Source organism: Phascolarctos cinereus, unplaced genomic scaffold, assembly GCF_003287225.1.
Source record: "Phascolarctos cinereus isolate Bilbo 61053 unplaced genomic scaffold, phaCin_HiC Scaffold_4;HRSCAF=312, whole genome shotgun sequence".
Lineage (NCBI taxonomy): Eukaryota > Metazoa > Chordata > Mammalia > Diprotodontia > Phascolarctidae > Phascolarctos > Phascolarctos cinereus.
This window is the reverse complement of record NW_027555847.1, coordinates 74247120-74274056: the sequence shown is the minus strand read 5'-3', so window position 1 is coordinate 74274056 and position 26937 is coordinate 74247120. Positions and strand designations below refer to the sequence as shown.

The 26937-nt window shown below is 38.9% G+C and overlaps 1 protein-coding gene across 6 annotated transcripts in view; it reads right to left on the bottom strand.

The window, feature by feature from the left end:
* GRB10 (growth factor receptor bound protein 10) overlaps positions 1-26937 on the bottom strand; it is a 284264-nt gene that overhangs the window by 163260 nt on the left and 94067 nt on the right. For 2 of the 6 annotated variants that reach the window (XM_078152260.1, XM_020981304.2), the window contains one exon: positions 14038-14191. The exons of 3 other annotated variants lie outside the window; for them this stretch is intronic. The gene's annotated coding sequence lies outside the window, so the exon portion shown is untranslated. Of the gene's footprint in view, positions 1-14030; positions 14192-26937 lie in introns of all 6 variants that reach the window. One more of the 6 variants, XM_020981306.2, reaches the window with a different exon arrangement.

Here is a 26937-nt window from a genome sequence, read left to right as displayed (position 1 = left end):
TTAGAGGTACGAGAAGAGAGGAAAATGTTCAGAAGAGCTACTGTGGAGAGTGGGATAGTGAGTTGATAAGGGAGGTCTAATAAGATTGCTTAGCAGCCGTTGAGGGCCCACTTGAGATTGTGTGACATCAGTTGGTAGTGGAACCAGTCAAAACAGTTGCAGGATTTTCTCCATCTTCATTCAGCAGCACACATGTGAATGCTAGGAGGGATCCAAAGCTGAGGCTTGGTCAGACACAATTGGTGAAATGATGAAAAAGAGGACAATGTAGAGCTGAACTGGCTCACCAATATGTGAATAAATACAATGCCTCACTCTGGATGAGGATCAAAACTGGAGGCAAAATGTCCTTATTTTAAGGGGCTTTAGAATTTTTTTTCAATTATTATTGAGATATGCACTGATCAAAAATTTTAAAAGAGTAATAATACTAATTAATAATATCTAGTATTTATGTAGAACTTTAAGATTTTTTTTTTTTTGCTTTTAGGCAATGGGGGTTAAGTGACTTGCCCAGGGTCACACAGCTAGTAAGTGTCAAGTGTTTGGTCCGAGGCCACATTTGAACTCAGGTCCTCCTGACTTCAGGGCCAGTGCTCTATCCACTGCACCACCTAGATGCCCCCAGAACTTTAAGATTTGAAGAGTGCTTTACATGTTATCTCCTTTGATCCACACAACAACTCAGCAAAAAGTAGGCGTTATTATCATTTGTATTTTATAGATGAGGAAACTGAGGCATAGAGAGCTTATTAAGTGACTTGTCCAAGGTCACACAGCTAGTGTCTGTGACCACTTAGCTGCAGAGCAGCAGAACACGAGGAATGGAGATATAGCACGCAGAAGCAAGAATCACCGGAACAGAAGTCGCAAAACTGAGGCCTAGTCTTGGTTCTGCTACTTACTAGCTGAGTGGCCTTAAGTAAATTCCTTGACTTCTCTCAGTGAAAGCCTATCGTGTCAGATGGGAAACATAATACTTGCAACACATACCACACTGGGTTGTTAGGAGGTTCACACGGGCAAGATGCTACGCAATCCTGCAAAAACTTTACTGATTTGTTCCAATCATTTTTTTTTCCTGGGGTGGGGAAGAAAGAAAAATAAATGTTTGACCAGGGAGGGGGAGTGTGGAGGGAGAGTGTTGGGGAGAGATACATGATAAGGAGACAGTGCGTTCCAGTCAAGAAGGAAAGCTTGGGCAAAGGTGTGGACATGAGGGATGGAAAGTGACATGTGAGGATCTGGATTAAAGAGGATGTAAAAGGCAGTAACTCACAACAATATAAAAACAAGTTGGATCTCAGCTTTGAAGGACTTTCAATTTGACACAGAGGAGTCTGTATTAATTAGAGGTATCAAGAGTTCCAAGATCCTGGTCCACAATGCTACATGAAATAATCCACTTACCTATAAAGTCCTTCTGAGGTTACTGTGTTCCAATCCAATCCAGAAGACATTTTAGAATAAGTAAGAATTCATGTGAAAGTAGGAACAAAGGAGCTCCTGGGCTTGCCTAAAGTTTCTTCTGACCTCTAGGCCTGTCGCATGCCCAGAATAGATATATCTAGACAACTAATATCTTTCTGTACACACCCAAAAGGACGTTCCTTATCTAGAGTTCACTTATCTGGAGAATTTAATTATCAAGAACACAGTGAAAACTAGGAAGGTAAGCAAAAAAGGCCTCTGAACAACCAAAGCAAGTGTCATAAAGTCCAAGCACTAAAGTTCATGCGTTTATCTCATAGGGAGTTCTCATAACATCACTTACTCAGAGTCTATTTATTCTTAATTTACATAAAATCCTAATAAATTTAATTAACTTATTTCCCAGCTTACAGTGACTCAGAAGTAGCTGGAGATGCTAGAGAAGAAGGAAAATACTACAGCAGCAAGAATTAATGTGTAATTTGTTAAAAATTAGAATTGGGCAAATAGAAGCTAATGACTCTATGAGAGAGCAAGAATCAGTCAAACAAAAATAAAAGAATGAAAAAACAGATGAAAATGTAAAATACCTCATTAGTAAAACAACTGACCTGGAAAACTGATCCAGGACAGACCATTTAAAAATTATTGGTCTACATGAAAATCATGATGAAAAAAAGAGCCTGGACAGTATTTTCCAGGAAATCATCAAGGAAAACTGCCCTGAGGTCCTAGAACCAGAAGGTAAAATAGCCATAGAAACAATCCCATTGATGACCTCCTGAAAGAGATCCCAAATTGAAAATGCCAAGGAGTGTCATGGGTCTCTTGGCACATCTTAAAGTAGCTGTAATTACGGTATCGTGTTATTTGCTTTATTTCTTTAATAATGGTATTATACATTAATTCTTTTTTTGTTACAGTAAATCTTTTTTAAAATTAATTTATTTTGATTTATCAACAATTAAAGAAATAAAGCAAATATCACAATACCACAATTACAGCTACTTTAAGATGTGCCAAGAGACCCACGACACTCCTACTCTGGTGAGGTGGTAGGGGGCCTTACATTTTCCCTGCTGCTTTGCCCTCTAGACCCTCACGGCCTCCCAGCCTTTCCTTCTACTTGCCTCCTATGAAGCTGAACTCTCCTTTACATGTTATCTCTCCTAATGATAACACTAACACCCTGAGAACGGGGTCTGGCTCATTTTTCTACTTGTACTCCCAAGAGTTTAGCACAGTGTTCAACAAACAGTAAGCACTTAACGCATTTCTATTTCACACGATTCAGTGAGGTAGGTGCTATCATCATACGCATTTACTGAGGAGGAAACTAAGACCAGAAAATGTCAATAACTTGTCCAGTGTCCCATAAACAGCAAATAATGGAGGCAAGATTTGAAAACTCAGGCCATCCTAAACCCAGGTCAAGTATCTTTTCCACTAAGCTACAATACCCTTCCTCTTAAGAAGCTACAAATTAAGGAGATCACCTATGGTGCATTAGCTTCAATGACATGTCATAAAATAGATGAAATATTAACCTAGCTAGATCAAGCTAGGGCCAAATTAGCTCCACTCTGACCCAGATTATAATTCATATTTTTTCCAGAAACTTTTACTTCCCTCAAGATGTTCAAGCCCACACGAATTCATAAAGAGTCTACCAATCTTCCCTGAGGGACTGTCAAAGGCCAAGAGGTTGACATGGAAAATTAACCTGGAATTCTATGTAAGAGGTATGACAAATTCCAAATTTGTCTATAAACACAACTTTTTTTTTTCCTAGAACACACCTATAATTTCATCAGCAAGGGAGACACCCTCCAGAGACACAGGTCAGCAAGTTCTCAGTTGCTGATTAACTTTTAGAACATCTTAGAGCAATGCTGGGAGCCCTGAGAGATTAAGGGCCTTGCCCACAGACGCTGGACCTGAACCCAGGTTTCCCCTGAAGGAAAATGGCTAAATGATTTCCTCCTACTAGTCTGTATTGTCTTTCAACTATTAAGTCCAAAAGGTCCGTTCTAAAAGGCTTCTGATCAACTGCCATGAGCTGTGGTCCAGAAGTATCATCTTGAAAAATCAGGAAAGGAGAATCATATTGTTTTGTTTTGTTTTGAAAGTGCGACTGATGTAACATAAAGACATGTCTTTCAAAGCAGTATGGGGCCAGAAGGACAAAAATGTGGCTCCCGTGAAAAGATTCCTCACAATGCCTGGAAGGTTAAATACAATTATTTATATAAGATCTTGGTTCCAAGACAAATGATGGCCCCTCGCCAGGTGCCAAAGAATCAAAAACTGGACACTGGGGCAAGGTTAAAAGTTGTGTTATTGTTATAACTTGGGATCCTTTTAAAGGGACAGTCTTTGGCTCTCAAAGAAGGCAGGACAGAATCATCTTTGGTTTCAAATCCATTTTTAGGAAGAAAATAAAAAACCAGGGCTTCTCCTTCCTTTTGGATTTCTGAAGTGTCTTCCTTCCATATGATACTGGGTAGCAGAGATTCCATCCAAAATGAAATAAAGCACTCCATTCCTTCAGGAGGAAAGGAGATAGCAGAACCTTGTCAGCTCCTGAGTTAGCTCCCAAGAGGAAGTACGATAGAACGAGACAAGCATTCCATTTGGAGTTCAAAGGACCCAGTCTGATGTCCTGGATCTTTCACTTTCTAACCGCTCTGGGTCTCAAATTTATTCTTGAACAAAATAAGGAGTCTGGCCGTTGACAACATCATCATCACTGACTATATCATCATCATTATCACTATCTTCATCATTCCAATTAACATTTATAAAGCGTCTACTAGGTGCCCAGCACTGTGCTAAGCCTTTCACAAATATTATCCCTTTTGATCCTCACCACAACCCTAGGAAGTAGTTGTCTCTATTATCACCAAATTACAGATGAGGAAGATGAGAGGCAGCCAGAGGTTAAGTGACTTGTCGAGGAGCAAGTTAGCAAGTGTCTAGGGCTGGATTTGAACTCAGGTCTTCCTGACTCCAGGCCCAGCACTCTATCTACTTCGCCAACTAGCTGCCCCATATCATCATAGTTTTAAGGTTTGCAAAATGTTCCAATGTTATCTCTTTTTATCCTCACAACAATCTTAGAAAGTCAGTGCCGTTATTATCCCCTATTTACAGATGAGGAAACTGAGGCAGCCAAAGGCAGCCAATATCTGAGGCTGCATCTGAACTCTGATCTTCCTAATGCCAGATCCAGTGTTCTATCCACTTCCAGTTCCAAATCTATAATCCTAGGATCCTCACAGAATAACTTCATCATTTCTTTTGCCATGATCTAACACCAGGCATGACACAATAAACAAAAAGAACTTTAGAACTGGAGAACCTAGGTTCAATTCTTGCCACTGCCAGTTATTCCCGAGTCATCATGGCCAGGTCATTTGACCACTCTAGGCCTCAGTTTATTCATCTGTAAAAGGAGAGGGGTTGAACTAAATGACTTCTAGGGTTCCTTCCATCTCTAAACGTTCTAAGGCATTTGGAGAACTTCTAGAAACACTCTTCACTTTACAGATGAAGAAGCAAACTGACTTGCCTCAAGTCACTCAAACAGTAAATAGCAAAGCTCAGATCAGACCCAGGTCCTCTGTTTCAAATCCAGTACCCATCCCTCTTGTGTGGCCTCAGGTCCTTAACCTCTCTGGGCCTCAGTTTCCATAACATATAAAATGAAGGAGCTGAACTGATGATGACTTCTATGGTGCTTAGGAGAAATTATTCCTAGAGACCAACTCTGTTCATGTGCCTCCCTTGCTCAGAAATCTTCAGTGGCTCCCTAATGCCCCCAGGATAAAAACACCAACTTTTCTTCTCAGTATTTAAAGCCCTGCACAATCTGGTTCTAGCTTACTTCTCCAGACTCATCTGATACTACTCCCTTTCATACACTCTATATTCAAGCCAAACAGGCTTCCTAGCTATTTCTGAAACTCAGCATCCTTTCTCCCACCCTGTGCCTTTGCAGAAAGCTACCATCCCCCCACCTCCAATGACCTCTCCCTCCTCAGCCTATTAAGAGTAAGATCAGATGAACCACTCCCCACCACACCCCCCTAAGTAAAGCCTTTCCTAATCCCTCCTAGGGGTTAGGTTTTGCTCCCTCATCCACTTTGCTTTATTTACTTAAAGTTACCTATGATATTCCTCATAGAAGAAGCTCCTTACAGGCAGGTGTAATCACAACCTGATATGTTGTACCACATATAGTAGGCACTGAACAAATGCTTAACTCAGTGGTTTGGTTATTCCATATTTTTAAGCAGTGATTATATTTTTTATTTTTTCTAAGCACATTTTACACCTACATTAGAAAACTAAATGATGATTGACTGTATTTACCAAAGTTAAATAACTCAATTTGTGAAAATAAAGAGATAAACCATTTCTAACTCAAAAAGTAATCCCTACTGGATTACTTTTTGTATTATATACATATAGAAAACAATAATTATTAATTAAAACAAAACTATTCATGGTGGATTTTAAAAAATTAAACAATAAATCCACAGTAAATATAGCCTTTGAATGTTGGGTTAACTTCTCATTATAAATATTTTCTATATTTTTAAAAAATGGAATAAATTTTTAATATACTTGTCAGGTAAACATAAAAGACAAAGTATTTTCATGCAAAGAGCTAATTTTCACTTTTTCTTCTTTTTTCCTAGACCAGAAAAAAATGTTAAAGTTGTCTGCTTTTTTAATTGCACAAAGTTTTGGGCTTCCCGCCCCCCACCTTAAAATCTATCAGTAAAGCTAAAAATAATCTCTCCTTTTCTGAATTTCTCATGGCTTGCTCCTGTCCTTTTCTTAAACCCTTATCAGAGCTGAACTTGTGCAGGTATACCCTGCCAAAGATCACAAGTGCTTCTACAAAAACCTGATGCTAAGCGAAAAAAAGTTACAGGGAGCACTTACTTCCATGAGTACAATGTTACAAGTGAACAAATAACGGTAAATCAAGGTTTCAAAACTTTATCATGGGATTTAATTATAATGTACAATTGATGCCAATGCAAAATGACTTCATCTGGGATAAGCTCATGCTGGGTGTGTCTATATCCTAGTTATCTGTGCACTTACCCAAATTGCCTTCCTTGCCCATAAAACTATCAAAATAGAAAATGTGTTATTTGTCATTCCTGTATTCTTAGTACTTAGGATTGTGTCACGTGATACATAGGAGGCTCCTGATAAATACTAAAGAAGAAAATGTACAAAATATAAGAAGCTTCTATTATTGTTTTAATGGTTTCTGCTAATGAAGTTGTTTAAAAATGACTCCCCACTGTTGAATGGAATCACTTTCTTTAAAGAGTCAACAGACAAGATGTATCCTTTGAATTGTATTTCGTTAGCCCTGAACCACACAGTGCACTTGGTATTTTGAGGGCAAAACTGCTGAATGGTCATGTCACACTGTTCTTTCAAAGTTATGAAATGACCTGACCTGGGTTGGTACCACTTCTGAAAATCCTGGTAAGAATTGTGGTAGGTCATCAAAGTTAAAGCAATATTTTTTAAACTTCGCCCAAAGAGTTCCATGAACGTGTTGTCTCAAAAAACATATACACCACATTTACCCAACAGGAAGATAATTTTTTTCCACCTAATTAATTTGAAAAAAGAGAGCCTTAAATTTGTGCCCGAATGACATCTAGTGGCAAAAGAAGGTAATTCTAACTTATAAATCTTGGAGGAGGGAAGAAGAGGCAGAAAAGGAAAGAGGAAGATAGAAGAGCATTCGACAGCAGCATGGAATCTCAAATTATCAATGTCTCCCCTAAAATGTAATGATCAGAACTAAACACAACGGACTGGGTATGTTCTGACCAGAGCTGAATACAGGACTAGCATCTCCTTTAGCTGATAGCTTCTCTTGATGCAACCTAAGTCAACATGGCTCTTATGGCTTGCCATATCACACTGTTCATTCATATGGAGTTTGCAGTCCACTGAAATCTTTCCCAGATGAAGTCCTCATTAACCAAACTTCACACTTCCCCCATGATAAATACTTATTGATTCATATCTTGCACTGGTAAAGCTTATTTCCTGAATGCAAGTATAAGAATTTGGCATCTATCCCCATTAAATTTATCTTATTGGATTTGACCCAACATTCCAGTCTGTGGAGATCATTAAGTTAGACCGTGTATCTATTCCTTCTGGCTTTGTGTCATCGGCAGATTGGAAAATAAACCTGCTATGCCATAATCAAGGCAGAGTTGGGCATTCATAAAAAATGCTAAACTACAACACAGGACCAAACATGGATGCGGATGCCTATGGCACTGAAATCAATGAACCTTCCTTCAAGCTGATTCAGAGCCAGTTGGATCAGGTTGCTCACCTAGGTCCAAATCTACCTAAATCTACCACATCATCAAGCTTATAGCTCTCCACCTTCTCTACAAGAATAACATGAGAGGATTGACCCAGATTTCATCAAAGTACTGACAAACTACCTACAGGATGCTCCTGATCTAGCAGTCCTGGGAGAGAAAAGGAAGAGGAGGAGGAGAGCAGAGGAGAGGAGAGAAGAGGAGAGGAATAGGAGAAGGGAGGGGACAGTGAGGGAAATGAGGTTTGTCATGAACTTCTAGGGGATAAAGAATATGGGAAAACTTTCCACTGCCTTCTTTTGCTCATTCACTAAGTCCACTGCTGTCTTGCAAGTCAAAGAATTCCATTAGGACTGGGGACTGTTTTGAACAATCACTCAATCATCTAAGTGTGCTATGTATGGTCTCGATCACAGGATCATAGATCATAGCTGGCCTTGAGGGGTCATTAAAACTTGCCCAAGGTCACATAGTCAAGATTCAAAACCAGGTCCTGAGTCCATAACCAACGTCCCTTTTACTATACTTTGCTTTAATTACTATTACCTCTCTTGTATTTTCCTAGAGGACAACGGGCTATTAGTAACACTTTCATCTTTGTAATCCAAGCACTAAATGCTTGCTGAATGACTGGGAGATTGAAATAGCAGCTTACGAGATCAAATGAAATGATCTTTGTAGAGTGCTTAGCACACAGTAGGTGCTTAATAAATGCTTGTTCCCTTCCTTTTTATTCTTCTTTCATAGAGGTTAATATAGAAAAAAGGCTCTGACAAGAATAAAAGAAGCTAGGTAGAACAAAAAATTCTTTAACTCTGCTAGGTTCATGCAACTATGCTCTAACTTGTTTTATGGAAAACAAAGATGCCAATTACTAAACTTCTTCATCAACAGATTAGGCTAGTGTGAGACAAGTTGAAGTTCAATTGAGATTAACTCAAAAAGTATTTATTAAAAACCTACTATGTACAGAGCACTGTTTACAAAATGGGGGGTTTAATCAGTTTAGATAAAAAATGACCTTTGCCCTTATGAAACTTATATTTCATAGATAAAGGGTGTAAGAAGGACATTCATAGATAAAGGGTGTAAGAAATGCTTTATTTCAACTTCCACTAATGGAACTCCTTGGTCTCCTAAAAGATGCAAAAGAGAGGATAAAAGTGAAGATGATAAAAAACAATAAACGAAAGAGGCAAGAGTAAGGGAAAAAGCATTTATTCAGCAGCTACTACATGCCAGGCACTGTGCTAGGTATTTTAAAAATATTATCTCATTTTTATCCTCACAATTCTGGGAAATAGGTGCTACTATGATCTTTACTATACAGTTGAGGACACTGAGGCAGACAGAGATTGAAAGATTTGCTCAGAGTCACACAGGTATGAAGTCTCTGAGGCCAGATCTGAATTTAGGTTTTCCTGACTCTTGGTCCAATGCTAATGCTTAATAATGATATAATTTGACATCAGACCTAGAATTAGCCAGCTGCTTAAATTTAGAACTAAAAGGAAGATGGCAAAAAATCAAAAGAAAAGCTCAACGAAACCTGGATGACTAATTGCTGAATGTTTTGTAGTGGGGAACTTAGGCCTTTCCTAGTTCCAAAGCTGGTTCTCTATCTACTAGAAAAATAATACTGGTTCTTACTCATCTCACAACACAGTTATATCAAGTCTATATAACTATATTATAACAGAAAAACTCAAAGATTTTGCACAAACAAAACAAATACAGTTATGACTAGATGAGAAACTGTCAGGTGAAGGAATATCTTTGTAGCAAATATCTTTGATGAAGATTTCATATATAAGACAAATAAGGAATTGATTCAAATTTATAAGAACAAGAGGCAGATAGTTTTCAAAAGAAATCCAAGCTATCAACGAACATATGGAATTATGCCCCCAAATCACTAATTGATTAGAAAAAATAAAATTAAAGAAACTCACACTCATCAGACTGGCAACAACGATATAAAAAGAAAAGAACAATTGATGTAGGGGCTACAGGAAAAGAGGCATGCTAATAGGATCCTGGTAGAGCTGTGAATTTGCATAAGTATTCTAAAGCACAGTTTGGAATGATGTCCCAAAAGTTACTATACTTTCTGACCCAGGTATACCACTATTGCTAGGCCTAAATCCCAAAAGGTCAAAGAAAAAAGGAAAAGGATCCATAAGGACAAAAATATCTATAGCATCTCTTTTTGTAGCAGCAAAGAACTGGAAATTATAAGGTGAAAGGTACTTATCTATTGGCAAATAGCTGAACAAATTATGGCGGGTGAATGTAATGGAATAGTATTATTTCATAGGAAATTATTATGATAGCTAGCATTTATACAGCACTTACTATGTGCCAGGTAGTATGCCAAGTGCTTTATAATTATTATCTCCTCTGATACTCACAACCACCCTAGGTGGCAGATGCTATTATTAGCCTCATTTTACTGATAAGGAAACTGAGGCAAGCAGAGGTTAAGTGGCTTGCCCAGGGTCATACAGCTAGTAAGTTTCTGAGGCCACATTTGAATTCAGGTCTTCTTGACTTCTGGCTCAGCCAAATAACAAAAAGGATGGTTTCAGAAAAACAGGAAAGACCTACATGAACTGATGCAGAGTATAGTGAACAGAACCAGGAGAACAATTTATACAATAACAAGAAAAAACAGCACCTTCGAAAGACTTAACGCTGATCGATACCATAACCAGTTATGATTCCAGAGTACTAGATGTTGATGAATCATGTTATCCAGTTCTTGACAGAGAATGAATAGACTCAAGAGGCAATATAAGATATATATTTTCAGACACAGCCAATGTGGGAATTTGTTTTGTTTTATTACACACATTACAAGGGCTTTATTTTTACTACACCACGCTGCTGCTTACAGCATAGTAATATTCCATTACACTTGTGTACCACAAATTGTTCTGTTGTACATATTTTTAAATAGTAATTTTATTTTTTACTGAGAAGCTGTATGCACCAGTGGATAGAGAGGTGACCTCAAAGCCAGGAAGACCTGTTTCATGTCCCACCTCTGATACAGAATAGTTGTGTGAGCATGGGCAAGTCACTTTATCTAGTAGGGCTGCTGGAAATTCCCTAAGACTATAAATTTCGGAGAAAGGGGGAAGGAAGCTGATTCACACTAGTAGAAGGAATTTTCTCACCTGGGAGTTCCTAAAAGCAAAGAAATCTCAGATCTAGTCCCTATCCCTGTCAGATGACACATATAGATAGGAGGCCACCTCAACCCAGGGGCATGCTATGGCTATCTCTAACAAGAGAGCTAATTGTTAAATTTTCATTGTGAGCATTTATATCTTGGATCTCAGCTTGATTTATTGTTTTATGGATGGTCTAGATCGTAAGTACCAAACATGCAGGGGAGTCAGGAAACTAGATTAAAATGTAGTTGGGAAATAATTAACAAAATAAAAATACAACAGAACATAATGTTAACATGTGATTTTCTTTTTTAATAGTATTTTCCCAATTAAATGTAAAAATAATTTTTAGTATTCATTTTTTATAAATTTCTGAGTTCCAAATTTTCTCCTTTTCTTCCTCCTTTGCGCCTCTCCCTAAGATAGCAAGCAATTTGATATAAGTTATATATATGCAATCATGTAAAACCTATTTCCATATTGGTCATAACGTGATTTTCTAAACTAATATGTGGTCTGCAAGGATCTTTATATAGCAATTAACATCCCCCTTTTCTATCTAGATTTGACACCACTAGTCTAGACTTATAAAAGTGAGGGGAGAAAATGTTAATAATACAGATTAAACTTTAAAATGTGCCACTCATACATTTTTTTAAAGCTGGTTGTTAAACATTTACCCCGCCATAAGAGATAGTAAATCTCAAATATAATTAATGAAAAGTAACTCAAAAACTTAAAAATTAGAGCAAGTCATGAAGTCTAAGTAAAAATCTATGGTAAATTTGCAATGACAAATGAAAACATAAAAGGATCTGAAAAAAGTCTTTAAAATTTCAGTAAAAAGAACCCTGGACTTAAGGAGTCAGAAGACCTGGGTTCTAGTACCAGATCTGCCTCATTTTACCACCTGAGCCTCATGCTTTTTCTCCTGTGTTATGGAGAAGATAATCTCTAAGGTCCCTTAGAGTCTAGTATTCCCTAACTCTATTACCATGGCTCAATATTGGAACTGAAATGGTGTGTCGATTTCTCCATCTCGACCCTATAAAAACATGCTTTACAAAAAGTAATTTGACCAGGGTCACTAATTTATTTCTAACTGGTCTTTTATTTGTACACCAATATCTACGAATTAAATAATCAATAAGGAAGCCTACGAACTGCTGATTAGAAAACGTGGACTCTTTAAGTCACTTAAGAGTATTGAAGTTTTCTCCAAACAATTATAAGAAGCAAGAAGAACAAGCATGGCAACCTCCCTAAACAGAGATATTTCTCTGAACTCAAAATCCAAAGTTATCCTCTGAATTATAACAAAAATATGCTTTTTTGGGGGTGTGAGGGGCTAGGCAGTGGGGTTAAGTGACTTGCCTAGGCTCACACAGCTAATAAGCGTTACGGGTCTGAGGTCACATTTGAACTCAGGTCCTCCTGAATCCAGGTCCAGTGCTCTATCCACTGCACTATTTAACTGCCCCGAAAATGTTATGTTATCACAACAAACACTAGCTTCAACTAAAAAAAAATTTTTTTATGATAACTTTTGACTAGATAATCCAATTGTTTTGGGGATACAAACATTCACTCTAACATTTCAAGTAAGGCAATCTTTAAATGCTTAAATGATCAGTTCTCCTTTTCACTGGGAATCAATGGACTCACCAAGGTACAAGAAAATACATTTTAAATACATGAAAAACCTCCTCAGAAAATCAGAAGTACTTTTATATCAAAGATTAGGTGTTATATGAGATAAAACTTCTATTACAGCTAAGTCTACATTATTTCTCCTCAACAGGGACGGATACTTAATGTGAGAAGTAACAGGAGAAAGGAGAGTGTCTGCTGAAAGATGATTTAACAAAGCAAAGGCTTGTGTACAGTTAAATGACTGCCCAAATGGTAACAGTCGTAGCTTTTTGGGTTTCCTTTTCCTAAAGATAGCCAATTGCTAAAGAGAATTCAATTAGGAACAACAGATGCTTCCAAACCCCTCACCAGTTGAGCAGAAGGAGGGAACCTCCAACAATAAGGAAAACGAAGTGGCTCAGAGTTCCAAGGAATTGGAGACAGCAGTGTACAAACGGATATGTGCCATAATTTTGCATGGGCTAACTCATTTATCTGCTTTGGAAAGAAAAACCAGATGAGAAAAACTCACTCCTAACACATAAGGAGACTAAAAGTCATCTAACCCTAACGAATACCCTTTCACTGTAGATCCAACAGTGAAACAATTAGATCAAGATACTAAGAGTCTTGCTTGGAAACTTCTAAATGTAAACTTTTCTCAACTCCTCGATTTTGGTGTTGTTCAGTCATTTTTCAGTTGTGTCCAGCCCTTTGTGACCCCATTTGGGGTTTTCTTGGCAAAGATACTGGAGTGGTTTGCCATTTCCTTCTCCAGTGAATCTATTTTGTCAGGCAATCAGAGATTAAGTGACTTGTCCTGGGTCACACAGCTAAGTTGTGTTTCAGGTGGCATTTGAATGCAGGTCTTCGTGACTCCAGGCCACATACTTTATCCACTGAGCTATCAATTACCTCCAAACTCCTCACTGGAAGACATGAAAATGAAGGTTTTTAACTCCAGGAATTTTATCAAAGTATTTCAACTCCTTATGATAAATATGGCATATTACAGCACTTCACATACTACTTCATTTTTCTCTCGCAACAACCCTGTGAAATTGATCTTAGGAATGACTGCCCCCATTTTACAGATGAGGAAAAAAGTGGTCAGTGAGGTGAAATAACTCTTGATTCTCTAACCCCATCAATGCTCAAATGAGGACTGCTGGAAGGTTGTTGCAGAAGTCAGCTATTATGTTAATTGGCTCCATTATGTTACCTAATTTCAGCTGAACCCTCATGGCTTCAAATTTTTATTATTTGATTTTATCTTCATTTCCCTCCCTTCAAAGGCTTCTTTCTCCTCACTCTCTCGATCAATAGGTATATATTAAATACCAGTCCCCATTCCATCTGTCCCATCTTCTCCATTTACATGGACACCACCCTAGTTCCAGCCCCTCATTACCTCTCACCTGGACTACTGCAATAGCATCCTAATTGGTCTCCCTTCTTCCAGTCTCTCCCCTCTCCAATCCATCCTTCACAGAGCTGCCAAAATAATCTTCCTAAGGCACAGGTCTGACCAGTCACTTCTTTGCTCAAAAACCTTCAGTGGCTCCCCAGGGCCTATAGGATAAAATACAAAATCCTTAGCCTGGCATTTCAGTCTGTCTACAATCTGTCTCCCATCTAACTTTCCTGGTTTATTTCACTGTACTTCATGAGCTCTACATTCAAAACAAACTGTTTGGTTAACTGAATTACTGGATACCTAACCTCAGACCCCTCCCCAGTGACTTCCAGGCCACCCAGACCCCCTCCCAATCTCACCCCTATGCCTTCCCCCTAACCCTAAAATGCTCTGTTTATATTATTTGGATAAGGGGGAAGTCACCAGCTACAAGCCTTACACTGAGATGGAGGACCACCAGGCTGCAACAGTTAGGTCAAGATATTGTGGCCCCACCTTCCAGACCCCTGGACATCTGACCTGCTGGTGCATCCTAAAGACCTCTGGGCCTTGCTGCCACTCTGTTGTGACCTCAGAATTTCTGGTCTGTTCTACCTGCCTTGTAGGTGAACTCTTCTTCAAATGCAGCCTTCCTCAACCATGTGAGCAAAGAGACTGTCTCTTTTTTTTCTATTACCCAATACTTAAAGTACTTTTAAATTTCTCATTCATTCATTAATAATGATAAATAATAACAGCACTTACATTGTACGGCCCAGGGTACTCCCTCAGCCATATTTAGGGAAAGATGGACAAGAGGGGCGTCAAGGCCACATTGTGTTCAACAATTCCTTATCCCTGTTACCCTCCTCTAATTCCCAAAAGAATTGATTCCTAAGTCTGAACTGGAGCCAGTGATAGAGACCCAACCACCCCTTTGACCTCTGGGAAAGTTACTACTGGTAGGTCAATCTGAGTGAAATGTTCCATGTTGTAGACTTCAGGTATCAAAATAAGGACTCCAACTGGACTGCCTGCATTTCTGTTGTTTCTGGTAAGACTATTCCAAAAATATGAGGCACCAAGATGAAGTTGCTAGGTAACAAGATGGTCTTGCACCAAGGATTTACTATCTTCGCCTATCACTACTCGTTTTTCTTTTTTTTTTTTTATAGAGACTTTTCCCCCCTGGCTAATATGTGTTTTTCCCTACTGATGCTGGGATTATCCAAATACTCCTCCTCCAAGATGCCCCTATACTAGCTGCATTAAGCCCCCACAACACTATGGATCCTCCTAAATGAAATCTAGAGCCATGAGAGAAGAATGAGCTAACCTCTATTCTTGAAAAACAATGTGGATGAAAAAAAGACAGGCTTAGCTACCGGCAATGACATCAGCAGGATGCTAACTTATTAACTTAGTCCAAGTACTTGAGATGGCCAATGCAGTGATTGACACCAGAATGGAGAGTACTAGATCAAGGTGGATCACATTTGGGAAGTCACAAATGGTTTTCTATGATCTCAAACCGCTTGTTACCCATCACAAAGGTCTATCTCTTGAATATTATTGTCTCCTGCTTATGCTATGTGGTTGGGAATCCTGAAACAACAAGATTCCCCCAAAGAAACTTAATTAGAAGTAGCCATGAAAGCAACAGAAGAATGACTAGTACAAGCTGTGACCAATGAGAATTTGTACTGTAGAAGTGATTCAAAACCACAAGGGCATCCTCTATCACTGGAAGAGGAGGTAAGCTGGTTGTGTATCAAGAATGGAAGACAAAAGAGTTGTATAGGGGTGGACGAAGATCAACAGAAAATGCCAATGGAAAAAGGCAATGGAAAATGCCTTTTTAAGGGCATCAATTAAAAATATATATTTTTTAAAGAATGAAAGACAGTAAATAAACCCTGAGATAAAAGAACCAGAATGTGGCCTTAGATTCCAGTTTAGGCTAAGAAACGGTCAATAAACATATAGGATGAGAAGGAATGGAGAGGTATGACACAGATGACACCACAGACCCATTAAGTATATGAGTTTCTGTGTCTTTCAGCACAGATTAATCAGAGCAGTTGCTATTCTTCAAAAACAAAAATAAGCTGTCATTTTTTTAACATGGTTTTGCCCTTTGTTTCTCAATCTTTCCTAAGGCTCCTGCTTCTTTTCCACAGCCAAGATAGCAGCACTTGGCCTAACTTCACTCCATCTCTGCCTCCAACTCGGCACTCCAGCTCCTTCCCTGGGGCCCTAAACTCCTGATTCATGTAAAGTTCACCGATATCTACGTGCCACTGGACCCATCAGTGCAGCTAGGTGGTACAGTGGATAGAGTGCCAGAACTTGAGGCAGGAGGACCTGAGTTCAAATCCGGCCTTACAAATCCACTTACCAGCTGTGTGACCCTGTTTGCCTCAGTTTCCTCATCTATAAAATGAGCTGGAGAAAAAAATATCAACCTACTCCAGTATCTTTGCCAAGAAAACCACAAATGGGGTCACAGAGTTGGACATGACTGAAATAAATAAACAATAATTGGACCCATAATCATGTCCTCTGGCCATCTTTACACTATACTGATATAATTTACCCTACGTTGGACTCAGCAGTCTGGCTCCAGTCCAGGCACTCCTCTCCCTATCATCCTCTTGCTCTGGAAATATCAGTCAAATCATTACAGGTCCTAGAAACACATCAATGTCTTGTGACTCTGCTTGCCACCCCTGTGACTTCCCAAATCAAACAGTTTTCCCAGGTCTTGACTCCCATCTGTGTGCTCTCTTTCCCTACTGGAATGTGATCTCCTTGAGGATCAGAGGTAGCTTGTTTTTTGTATTTATATCTAGCACTGAGTTCAGTACTAGCACACAGGAAGAGCTTAATAAATGTAAAAGAGAAAAATGGAGTAGTGTTTTTGGAAACCATCTTATTCTCTCTCTCTCTCTCTCTCTCTCTCTCTCTCTCTCTCTCCTCTCTCTCCCTCTCTCTCTCTCTCCCTCTCTCTCTCCCTCCCCTCCCCCTCCCCCTCCCTCCCTCTCCCTCTCCCTCTTTCTCTCTCCCTCTCTCTCTCTCTCTCCCTCTCTCTCTCTCTCCCTCCCTCTCTCTCTCCCTCCCCCTCCGCCTCCCCCTCCCCTCTCTCCCTCTCCCTCTCTCTCCCTCCCTCTCTCTCTCTTTCTCTCTCTCTCTCTCTCTCACACACACACACACACACACACACACACACACACACACACATATCCCCAATCATCTTCTGTGGCCCCTGATTCCTACCCATCAATGTGGCAGGAGTGGATATTACTTACTATTCACTATCATCATACTCATGGAGAAAGGATGGGAAATGTCAAGACCCGTGTGACTGCCTGTTCCTTTTTACTGTCCCTTATGTCCTACTGTCTAAGAAAACCCTCCCATCACCACTAAGCAAACTGGGCAGCCTTCATACCAACAGGACAGAATTGGTCACTATAACTCTAAAGTAAGGAAACCAGTTTTCAAGGGTGCTACTAGTTTAATGTATTAAGTATCATCACAAGACGTGGGATTTGATTAATCTCATTACTTCACCTTGCCATAGATAGATAGATAGACAGACAGACAGACAGATAGATGTATATGTTAACTAAATAACAGAAGTCTGGGTAAAAAAATCTCAGAAAGCTCACACTGAAAATGTATTCATTCTAAAATAATTATTTCAGTCTCTTAGATTTCCTGATGACAGTTTTGCCATAATTTCTAAGACAGTGGATACTGAATACTTGCAAAGAATGCAGGATACAAGGGAGTTGATCAGAGCATGAGTAATGTCTTGCAGATGCTACAGAAGCTTGTCTAAAGGAAGCATGGGTTCTCTAACCAGATGTTCTGAAGCAATAAAAATGCCTTGATATTCAACATGTCCAAAAGTGAATTCATCCCCCCAAAACCTCTGCCTTTCAATTTTCCTATTTCATTTGATGGCACTAACATCTTCCCAGTCTCTCAGCCTTCTTCCTCCATAGTCAACAGTGATTCTTCCCTTCTCCCTTACCTCCCACATCTAATGTCCTATTGATCCTACTGTTGAAATCTCTTTTATCTGTCTATTTACCACCACCATTTCAGTTCAGGCATTCTTCACTTCTCACATAGATGTTAGTGTTCTAATATATACATCTACCTCTACTCTCTCCCCTCTCCAATCTGTCACACAACTATCAAAATAATCAGGCAGCTTTTATAAGTCAGATAAAGGATATCATCAGAGAGATGTATGACTAAGAAAGCAGCTGGACCAATCACATACTACGAGCAAGGGAAAACAACCAGTGGACAACCACCAAGCTCCCCTGATATTCAGTGATCCAGAGTATCAGGTGATCCAAAACAGGTGTCAAACACAGGACCAAGGATGCCTGACTCCCAGAGGGCTCAAGCAGATTAAAATGTAATTAGGAAATTTTTACCAGAATAAATAAAAACACAATAGAAAATGGTAATGTTATTTTGGGGGTTTCCAAGTCGATATGTGGCCTGCTAGTTTAGCCTTCTGTTTCTATTGTACACCACTGACCTAAAAGAAGGCCTCTAGCACATCATATGGACCCCCTTCGAAAGATTTATAGGAAGATATAGGCAAGAGTGACATAAGATGTGAAGGAATGGACAAGTTGCTATCTGAACCAGTCATCAATGTAATCATAAACCCATCACAGTAATAATAATCAAATTAATAATGATTATAGTAATAATACCTCATTTGTGGTCTTCAGGTTTTTAAGAAGTGTTTCGCTCGCAATAACCACTACAGAGATTATTTCATTTGTTTGGGACACATTTATTAAGCATCTACTGTGTTCAAACCCCTAGTTTGGGTACTAGGGAGAGATGTTATTTTAAAAAGAGGCAACTTCTGCCCTCATGGGGCTTAGAAGTTAGTCTAACAGAGAGCTGAGACACAAACGGAAATATCACATGACCTTTTGCTGCACTAGAGGATTACAAATGATATGGCTCACATCAGTTAAGGGAGTGTCACAGTCAAGGCTGTCCATCTTCAAGGCACCATCAAGTTCAGTGTTCTTTCCCTTACACAATTCTACCTCCCTGAAAGTAGTATTTATTGATGAAGACAAAAGGTCTTAGAAGTAGCCTGAATTTCTTCCTTGAACTTCCTGGATTTATAAATAGAATCACAGAATTTCAGGCCTTCTAGCACCCATACTTTATAGAGTGAGAGAGACCTCCATCTCATGGCACCTCTTCCTAAAGGGCTTCTCTGGATCCCTCCTATGTGGGTGTGATCACTCCCTCCTTTGAAATCTCCTAGTGGTTTCTCTCTCTTTTAGGCACTCATTCCATTCTCTTTTGCATTCTATTTATTCTTATCCATTTCTGTAGTCCTTTACCGGCCTGTAACCTCCTTGAGGGCACTCATCTTTGAATATCCCTCTCTGTCTCTAGCACAGCAACTGACACATAGCAAGCTGAAATAAATGAACTTATTGATTAGGAAAAGCTACTAGGGTTTAGGATGATGTAATTTTCTTATGGCTGAGTTCTTCCTCATTTCTGGGGTCTGCTGAGCATGGAGAAGGAAGGTGGCCAAGTGTCACAGGCACAGTGCCAGGTAAACAGGATAAACAGAAAGAGGAAAGACTGGCCTCATAGGTTCATCCCCAGCTATGGTCTCACCTTTGGCTACTTGCTCTTATCCTGAGACCGAGCCCTTCCTATCATATCCAGAAAACAGAACATTTGGAAGGGCTGAATTACAAAAGATGCTTCAAAGGGCAAGGCAGGTTCCGTACTCGGACAGGTAATCTATTAGTTACATACAAGAATTCATGAAAAGGAAAACCTCTTCCTGAAGTGAAATAAAAACTCAAGCTGGCATTTAAAGCCCTCTACAATCTGGCCCCCACCTGTCTACCCCGTCTTATTTCAAAGTGGCTTACTAACTATTCATTGTAGGCAACACTCTATCTCTCACATCTGTACCTTGGCATTTACTTACATTTATAACCTGGATATTATCCTCTCCCTCAGCTAACGTATCCAATCAGTTGCCAAATCTTCACACCTCTTGTACTAGACCCCAGCCCCCCCCCACTGCACTTTCTTCCACTCACAGCTACCACCTCAGTTAAGAACCTCATCATCTCTCACCTAGGTGGCCATTAACAGTTTCTTAACGAGTCCCCTGCCCTCGTCTCAACCAACTCCAATCCATCGTCCACATATGGCAGTGATTGTCCTTAAGCACAGATCTGACCATGTGTCTCCCCTACTCAATCAATCCCAGGGGCTTTCCATTGTCTCTAAGATAAAATAGAAACTTTTCTGATTGGCTTTTAAAGTCCTTCACTGCCTGGCTCCAAACCATCGTGATGGCCTCACTGGACATTACTCCCTGTCTCACACTCTGCAATAAAGACAAACTAGCTTTCTCTCTCCTTCCTCATTCATCATACTTCATCTCCTATCACCAACCACCTGGAGTTCTCATTCGAGCAAAAGCAAAGAATCTAAAAAATTCTTCATTTGCCCTACTGCCAATTTTACCTATCAAAGGGTGCCATCAATGACAGGTTGAAATGTCACTCTCAATTCCAGTCCTAACAGCCAAGGAACTAGTTGCCAACGTGTAAAAAGCAGTCATTTTTAGATAAATTGTGCAGTAGCTTTCTCTCTCCTTCCTCATTCATCATACTTCATCTCCTATCACCAACCACCTGGAGTTCTCATTCGAGCAAAAGCAAAGAATCTAAAAAATTCTTCATTTGCCCTACTGCCAATTTTACCTATCAAAGGGTGCCATCAATGACAGGTTGAAATGTCACTCTCAATTCCAGTCCTAACAGCCAAGGAACTAGTTGCCAACGTGTAAAAAGCAGTCATTTTTAGATAAATTGTGCAGTAGCTATAGAGATGTATGCTCAGCATAGTTCAACAAGAGTAACTTTATCAGGAGTATTCAAACACCAGATGACAAAAAGCTTCTATAACTACATACTTGTAAATGAATTTGAATTTTATTAACCACAATTCTATTTCCATATTTATGACAAAAAGCAAAGTATGCACATATACATAGCAGCCCAAAAGTCTTAGTATAACTGCACTAATAATTTTGGGATAAGGAGAGAATGCATATACTTGTGCGTGTGTGTGTGTGTGTGTATGTGTGTGTGTGTACACATACACATATATGATACAGTATCTAGTCATTTTACAGAAAGCAGGTTTACTTATTTACCATACTGAGTCATGCTGTCTATTTTAAATAAAAATCAAAATGACAACAGTCAGTATGTGTGATCCTTGGTGTCTTCATCCCCTTACAATAAGGGATGGCGGGCTCATAAGTTGGGAACCACCATCCGAAAGTGGAAGCAATGAACAAGTAGGGACAGAGACACTTAAGAGTCAGGAAGACCTGAAGATCAAATACCACCCACAAATACTTACTACTTATGTAACCCTGAGCAAGCCACTTTATTTCTGAGCCTCAGTTTCCTCATCCATAAAATGGTAATATGGATAACTGCTTTAAATAGCTATTATAGAATCAGAAGAGATAATGTATACTGTTCTGTAAATCACAAAGCACTCTATAAATGCATTATTATTATAACTACTACTACTATTGATAAAGTATCTCACTGAACTTCTTAACTGACCAGGAATGATTTGAGAGGTGGAGAGAAAAACCAGTGAAGCTTTACATAAGAATATACCCTCTAAGAACATGAAAGTTATCTCATTTTCTTGCCCAAAATTAAAATTTCATGGCAATTTCCAGGGTACATGACTCTTATGTTTCCATCATTCACAATGCTGTCCTTTTCTTTCAAATATAGGTTCTTTAGCTACGTAGAGAGACCTTTGTGGTACAATGAAAAGAACACTGGTTTTGAAACAAAAAATGACCCGGGCCCAGGTCCCATCTCTGCGCCTTACTAACTAACTGGGTGGCCTTGGGCAAGTCATTCATTCTGCCACTGTTGGCCCAGTTTCATCAACTGTAAAATGAGGAAGCTGATGACCTTTATAGCCCCTTCTGGCTCTTAATCTGTGATCTATGAAATCCATTAGCATGAGAAAGAGAGAGACACAGAAACAGAGACTGAGAGACAGAACAGCTAACATCAGTGCTAGGAGAGACATTCTCTGAACTCAGATGCCGTGGGACTTTACTGGAAATATCATCAACGTGACTAAAAATTAAGTAGGGGGAAAAACTCAATTTCAGCAGTAATAATGGAGTACTCAGAATATTTCCTTTTTCCTTAAGGATCAATTTTAGGAGAAACTCACAAGTTGATACAGCATCCTGTCAACCTCATCTACTATAATTTCAAGTACTTTTTTCTTTTTCTCTTTCCATTTCTCTTTTTTTCCTTTACAAAAAGTGCTAATATTGCTTTTTTTCCTTTTTTTTTCAACATCTCCCTAAACTGTACGTAAGTATTTACTGTGCTCTGGGGAAACTGCCAGCGAGACGTTATTTACTGTATGACTAATATTCAGTAATGAAGCATAAATGGACAACTATTTACTTGTGTTAATCACCAAAGAGCTTTCCGAAAGCTGTGGCCTCAGAGCACAAGAGCCCCAATTTCCACACACACACAGCTCCCCATCCCATTTGCCAAAAATCTGCTCCCAAAGAGGCAAGTGTGCAATCCTCAAGTGAAAGCCAGCAAATGAAAGTCACAAGTCATTATTTGCCTAAAATGTTCTTTCAAAAAATGTTTTCAAATTGTTTCCCAGTTAAAAGGACTGTACATTCCATTTAAAGTCTTTCCATAAACAAGCCTAATACTCAAATGTTAAGTGTCCAAAAATTATTGAAATACTTTTAATACTTTAAAGACAAACCATTATAACTTAGGAAATTAAGAAGAGAACTTTCATGCGTCCATAACTTTCTCTTCTTAGAAAAATGACTTTGGGACATTCTTTCTTTTCTAAGTAATGACAAGGTTTTGCTTTTTTTGCTGCTGTTTTTTTGGCCAAAAGCAATTGCCTTGATCTTCATTGATCAAAACTTATTTCCTACCTAAGACAGATCATTTTTCTTCCTCTGAAAACCGGATGTATGCATAGAGTGGTTGCTGCACTGTTTCATACTTCTGTAATTAACTGAAATTTTTATAGCACCAAACCCTAGAAAGGACAGTAAGCCCATTATCCAGCAACTCAGGAATAGAGTATTCTGTTTAACTGACTCTTCCTGCGACTAAAATTAGCATGTACATAATATACAGGGGACTCATTTTCAAAGAATTAAAATTTAAAATACAACTAAAATTATATAAATAGTTAGCAGTTATATGGTACTTTAAGTGTCTACAAACTGCTTTACAAAAATTATCTCCTCTTAATCTCACAAAAGCCCTACATGGAAGGTGCTCTTATCCCCATTTCACAGATGAAGAAACTGAAGATGGGGGAAATTAAGTGACTTGTCCAGGGTCACATAGCTACTACGTGTCTGAGGCTGTATTTGACCCCAGCTCTTCCTTTTTTCAGGGTCCAGAACTCTACCCACTGGAACATCTAGCACCCTACTAATTAATAAATGAGGTAATACACTATCATTTGTGCCTCATCCTTCTCAGCTAATTTGTTTAAACTCTCCTGGATGACTGAAAATGTTCTACAGGATCTACAGAATGGCAAATATTCATTATTGCCAGTAGTAAACAATCAATAAATATTAATTATGGCACTGTGTTAGGCCACGTGTAACCACTGAAACCTTCTCTTTTCACAATTTACAGTCTGATAGAGGAGACAAGCAGATAGAAAAATATATACTACATGAATATAAATATAACATAAAAGTATATACCACACAAATAGAAATAAATTAATAAATGCACATACAGAAGGAAAATAACTAAATCCAAGGTAATATTGGAGGGAAGACACCAACAGAGACATCAGGAAAGGTTCCATGAAGAAGATGGTGTCTGAGCCAGAGTAAAAAAATAATCAATCCTAAAGGACAAGGGGCAGCTAGGTGGCACAGTGGATAAAGCACTGGGCCTGGAGTCAGGAGTACCTGAGTTCAAATCCAGCCTTAGACACTTACTAGCTAGCTGTGTGACCCTGGACAAGTCACTTGATCCCCACTGCCTCAAAAAAACCAAACAAACCCTAAGGGCAGCAAGGTTTAGTGAGAGAATACTTGGGTGGATCAAACACTAGATACGTCCTTGATCAAGTCACTTCTTTTAGGCTTGGTTTTCTTGTCTGTAACAGAAGGATGAAAAACACTGAACTATGAACCCCACAGATATGTTATAAGGGTCAAGAGATATTATATGGAAAGCACTTTCTAACTCTTAACTCTTCCCTTCTTTTTCATCCCCTGGAAATCAGTTCTGTCCTCAAGTGTGGTCACTTTGTCCTTTTAGATGTCTAGATTCACAGTTCCTCTTCCATCCCACTGATCTACCACCCTGATCACTTTATAGCTAGACCATCCCAACAGTTTCTTATCTGGTCTCTGCCTCTAAGCAGATCTCATAGGATCACAGAACTCTGAAAGCTGGGAGGGACTTCAGTAGTCATCTAGTGCACGAATGTCAAAGAAGTAATCCCCAATTATAATATGCCCAACAAGTGGGTCAAGCCTCTGCTTGAAGACCTTTAAGGAGAGGGGAACTCAGCTACCTCCCAAGGCAGTCCAGACCTCTTTAGGGCAGCTCCAGTTGTTACGCCTAATATCTAACCTTCATTTATTTGCTGCTTTCTCATTTCCAGCCACCACTCCTGGTTCTTGCTCTCTGGGTCTATGCAGAACAACTCTAAACACCCCTACACGATAACCCTTCAAATACTTGAAGACTGCTGGTATATTGCCCCTGACACCCCTCCATTACATACAATGCCAATTAACTGATCTTTCTAAAACATCACATATAGCATCAAGAATCCATTGTGGCTCTCTGCTACCTACCACAACAAATCGAAACTCGCCTGCCTAGTTTTCTAAGCCCCCAATTCTACCTCTCCAAATGACTCTTCTATAACCCTCCTCAACAAGAACCCTTGACTACAATGAGTTTCTTGAATATACTATGGTCATATGCATCTCTGAGAGGTCTTCCTTGTTTGGAAGGAGCACCTTCAGGACATCTAGCTCAACCCTATCCATACATTCTCCAACTACTGTAACCCATACTGATCCGTCTTGCCTCTTTGCCTTCTTTGAGACGTAAAATGGATGATTTCAATTACATTAAATTAAAAAGTTTTGGTTACATTCCTACCACCCTTATGTTGGACAAAATACAGTTCACTATTCCTCATTTTCTGCTTCATATTGGCATTAATATTATCTCCACATTTCTCTCGGAAATCAAGACTTGACTGTGGTCACAGACCTAGAACCCAGGTACTCTTACTTACCATACCATGCTGCCTTTGAACACATAGGAGTTAACTTATATTCATAATTTGACTACATTAATAAGTGCAAAAATGCTAGTTAAGATGTTGCTGAGTATCAAACAAATTAGTGCTAGTCCCAAATCTACAACTTAATGTTACACTAATTTGATTTCTTAGCTGCCCTATTTTCAGTTCCTGTTTTTTATTCAAAACTATTTCTAATACTGTATATTACTCTCTAGACATCGTCACTTTCAACTAGCAATAAATGAAGCTGGAGTTTAAAATACTTTGGTTACTTAGTCTTTATTTCCTGTTCAACAATCTCCCACACATCCTTAAAGTTTTTATATATGTAATATATACATAATTCTGTGTTTTTTAAAGTATCCAAAGTTTCTTCTACTAAACTGGGGCAGGGCAGGGTGGTGTTTAACCTTAAAAAAAAAGTCAAGTTAGATTATTTTAAATTTTATTTCAAACTTCGGGAAAGGTTAACTCCTTTGGGATTAATTAAGTTGTTTTCATAGACTTCTTTCCCCACCCTTTAAACTGTACAAGTTAGAAAGCCTACATTCACTCCTTATAGACATTAAAAATGTATTTAAGTACCTTGGAAACACCAAGAAACTGAGACCCCAAAGACTAATTTAAGAGTATCTAATGTTTCAAACACTGAAAAAGCAAACATACATCTTCCTTTTTAACTTTAAAGCCAGTTCCTATAACTAATTTCACTATCTTAGATAAGTAAAAAAATAAAATTTTGCAGTTAAAATGTCTTAAGATAATTTTTGCAAGGGGTACTTGCATATATGAATTTGCATATATTATTTGCAACTTGCAAATAATGAGAAGATTTTTTAAAAATAAATGGTTTTAGTGAAACACTGATTCCCATGATCCTCCAAATTAAATGGCTGGCTCTTGGACAAGAAAGGGGGAGGTAGAGGCAAAACAGCCCCCAGTCCCATTGCTTTTACTAAAACTGAAAAATAAATGGATCTTGCTAGAGGTGAGCTGGTTCCTTTAGAACCTCTCCATCCCCCCAAGCAGGGATTATTTGGTGGACTGACAAACTCCTTGAGGCTAGGGATATAGTCGATTTTTGGGGGGGGAAGGGGGGACTGACGAGGTTATATCTAACAGCTGTGCACAACAAAAACAATAAGTTATTGCATAGTGCTTTCCAGCTTCCTAAACTTGTTTTTACATCTATTAACTCCTTTGATCCTCACAACAATCAGGGTGGTAGGCAGAAGGATTATTTCCCCATTTTCTAAAGAAAAAAAAAAGGCTCCTAGTGAAACTTGCCCAAAGTCACACAGATATAAAGGAACAAAGCCATGACTAGAATCCAATTTTCTTGATTACTCATTTGTGACTCTGGGCACCCAATAAATAAAAGTGGGACAAATGAATATACAAATTAATTGTATGAATTAATTTACCCATCTAGATACCAATAATTGGAATAGTGTGTATCTTGTCTATCTGCCATAAGTTCTACATGGGGCATGGCATATTC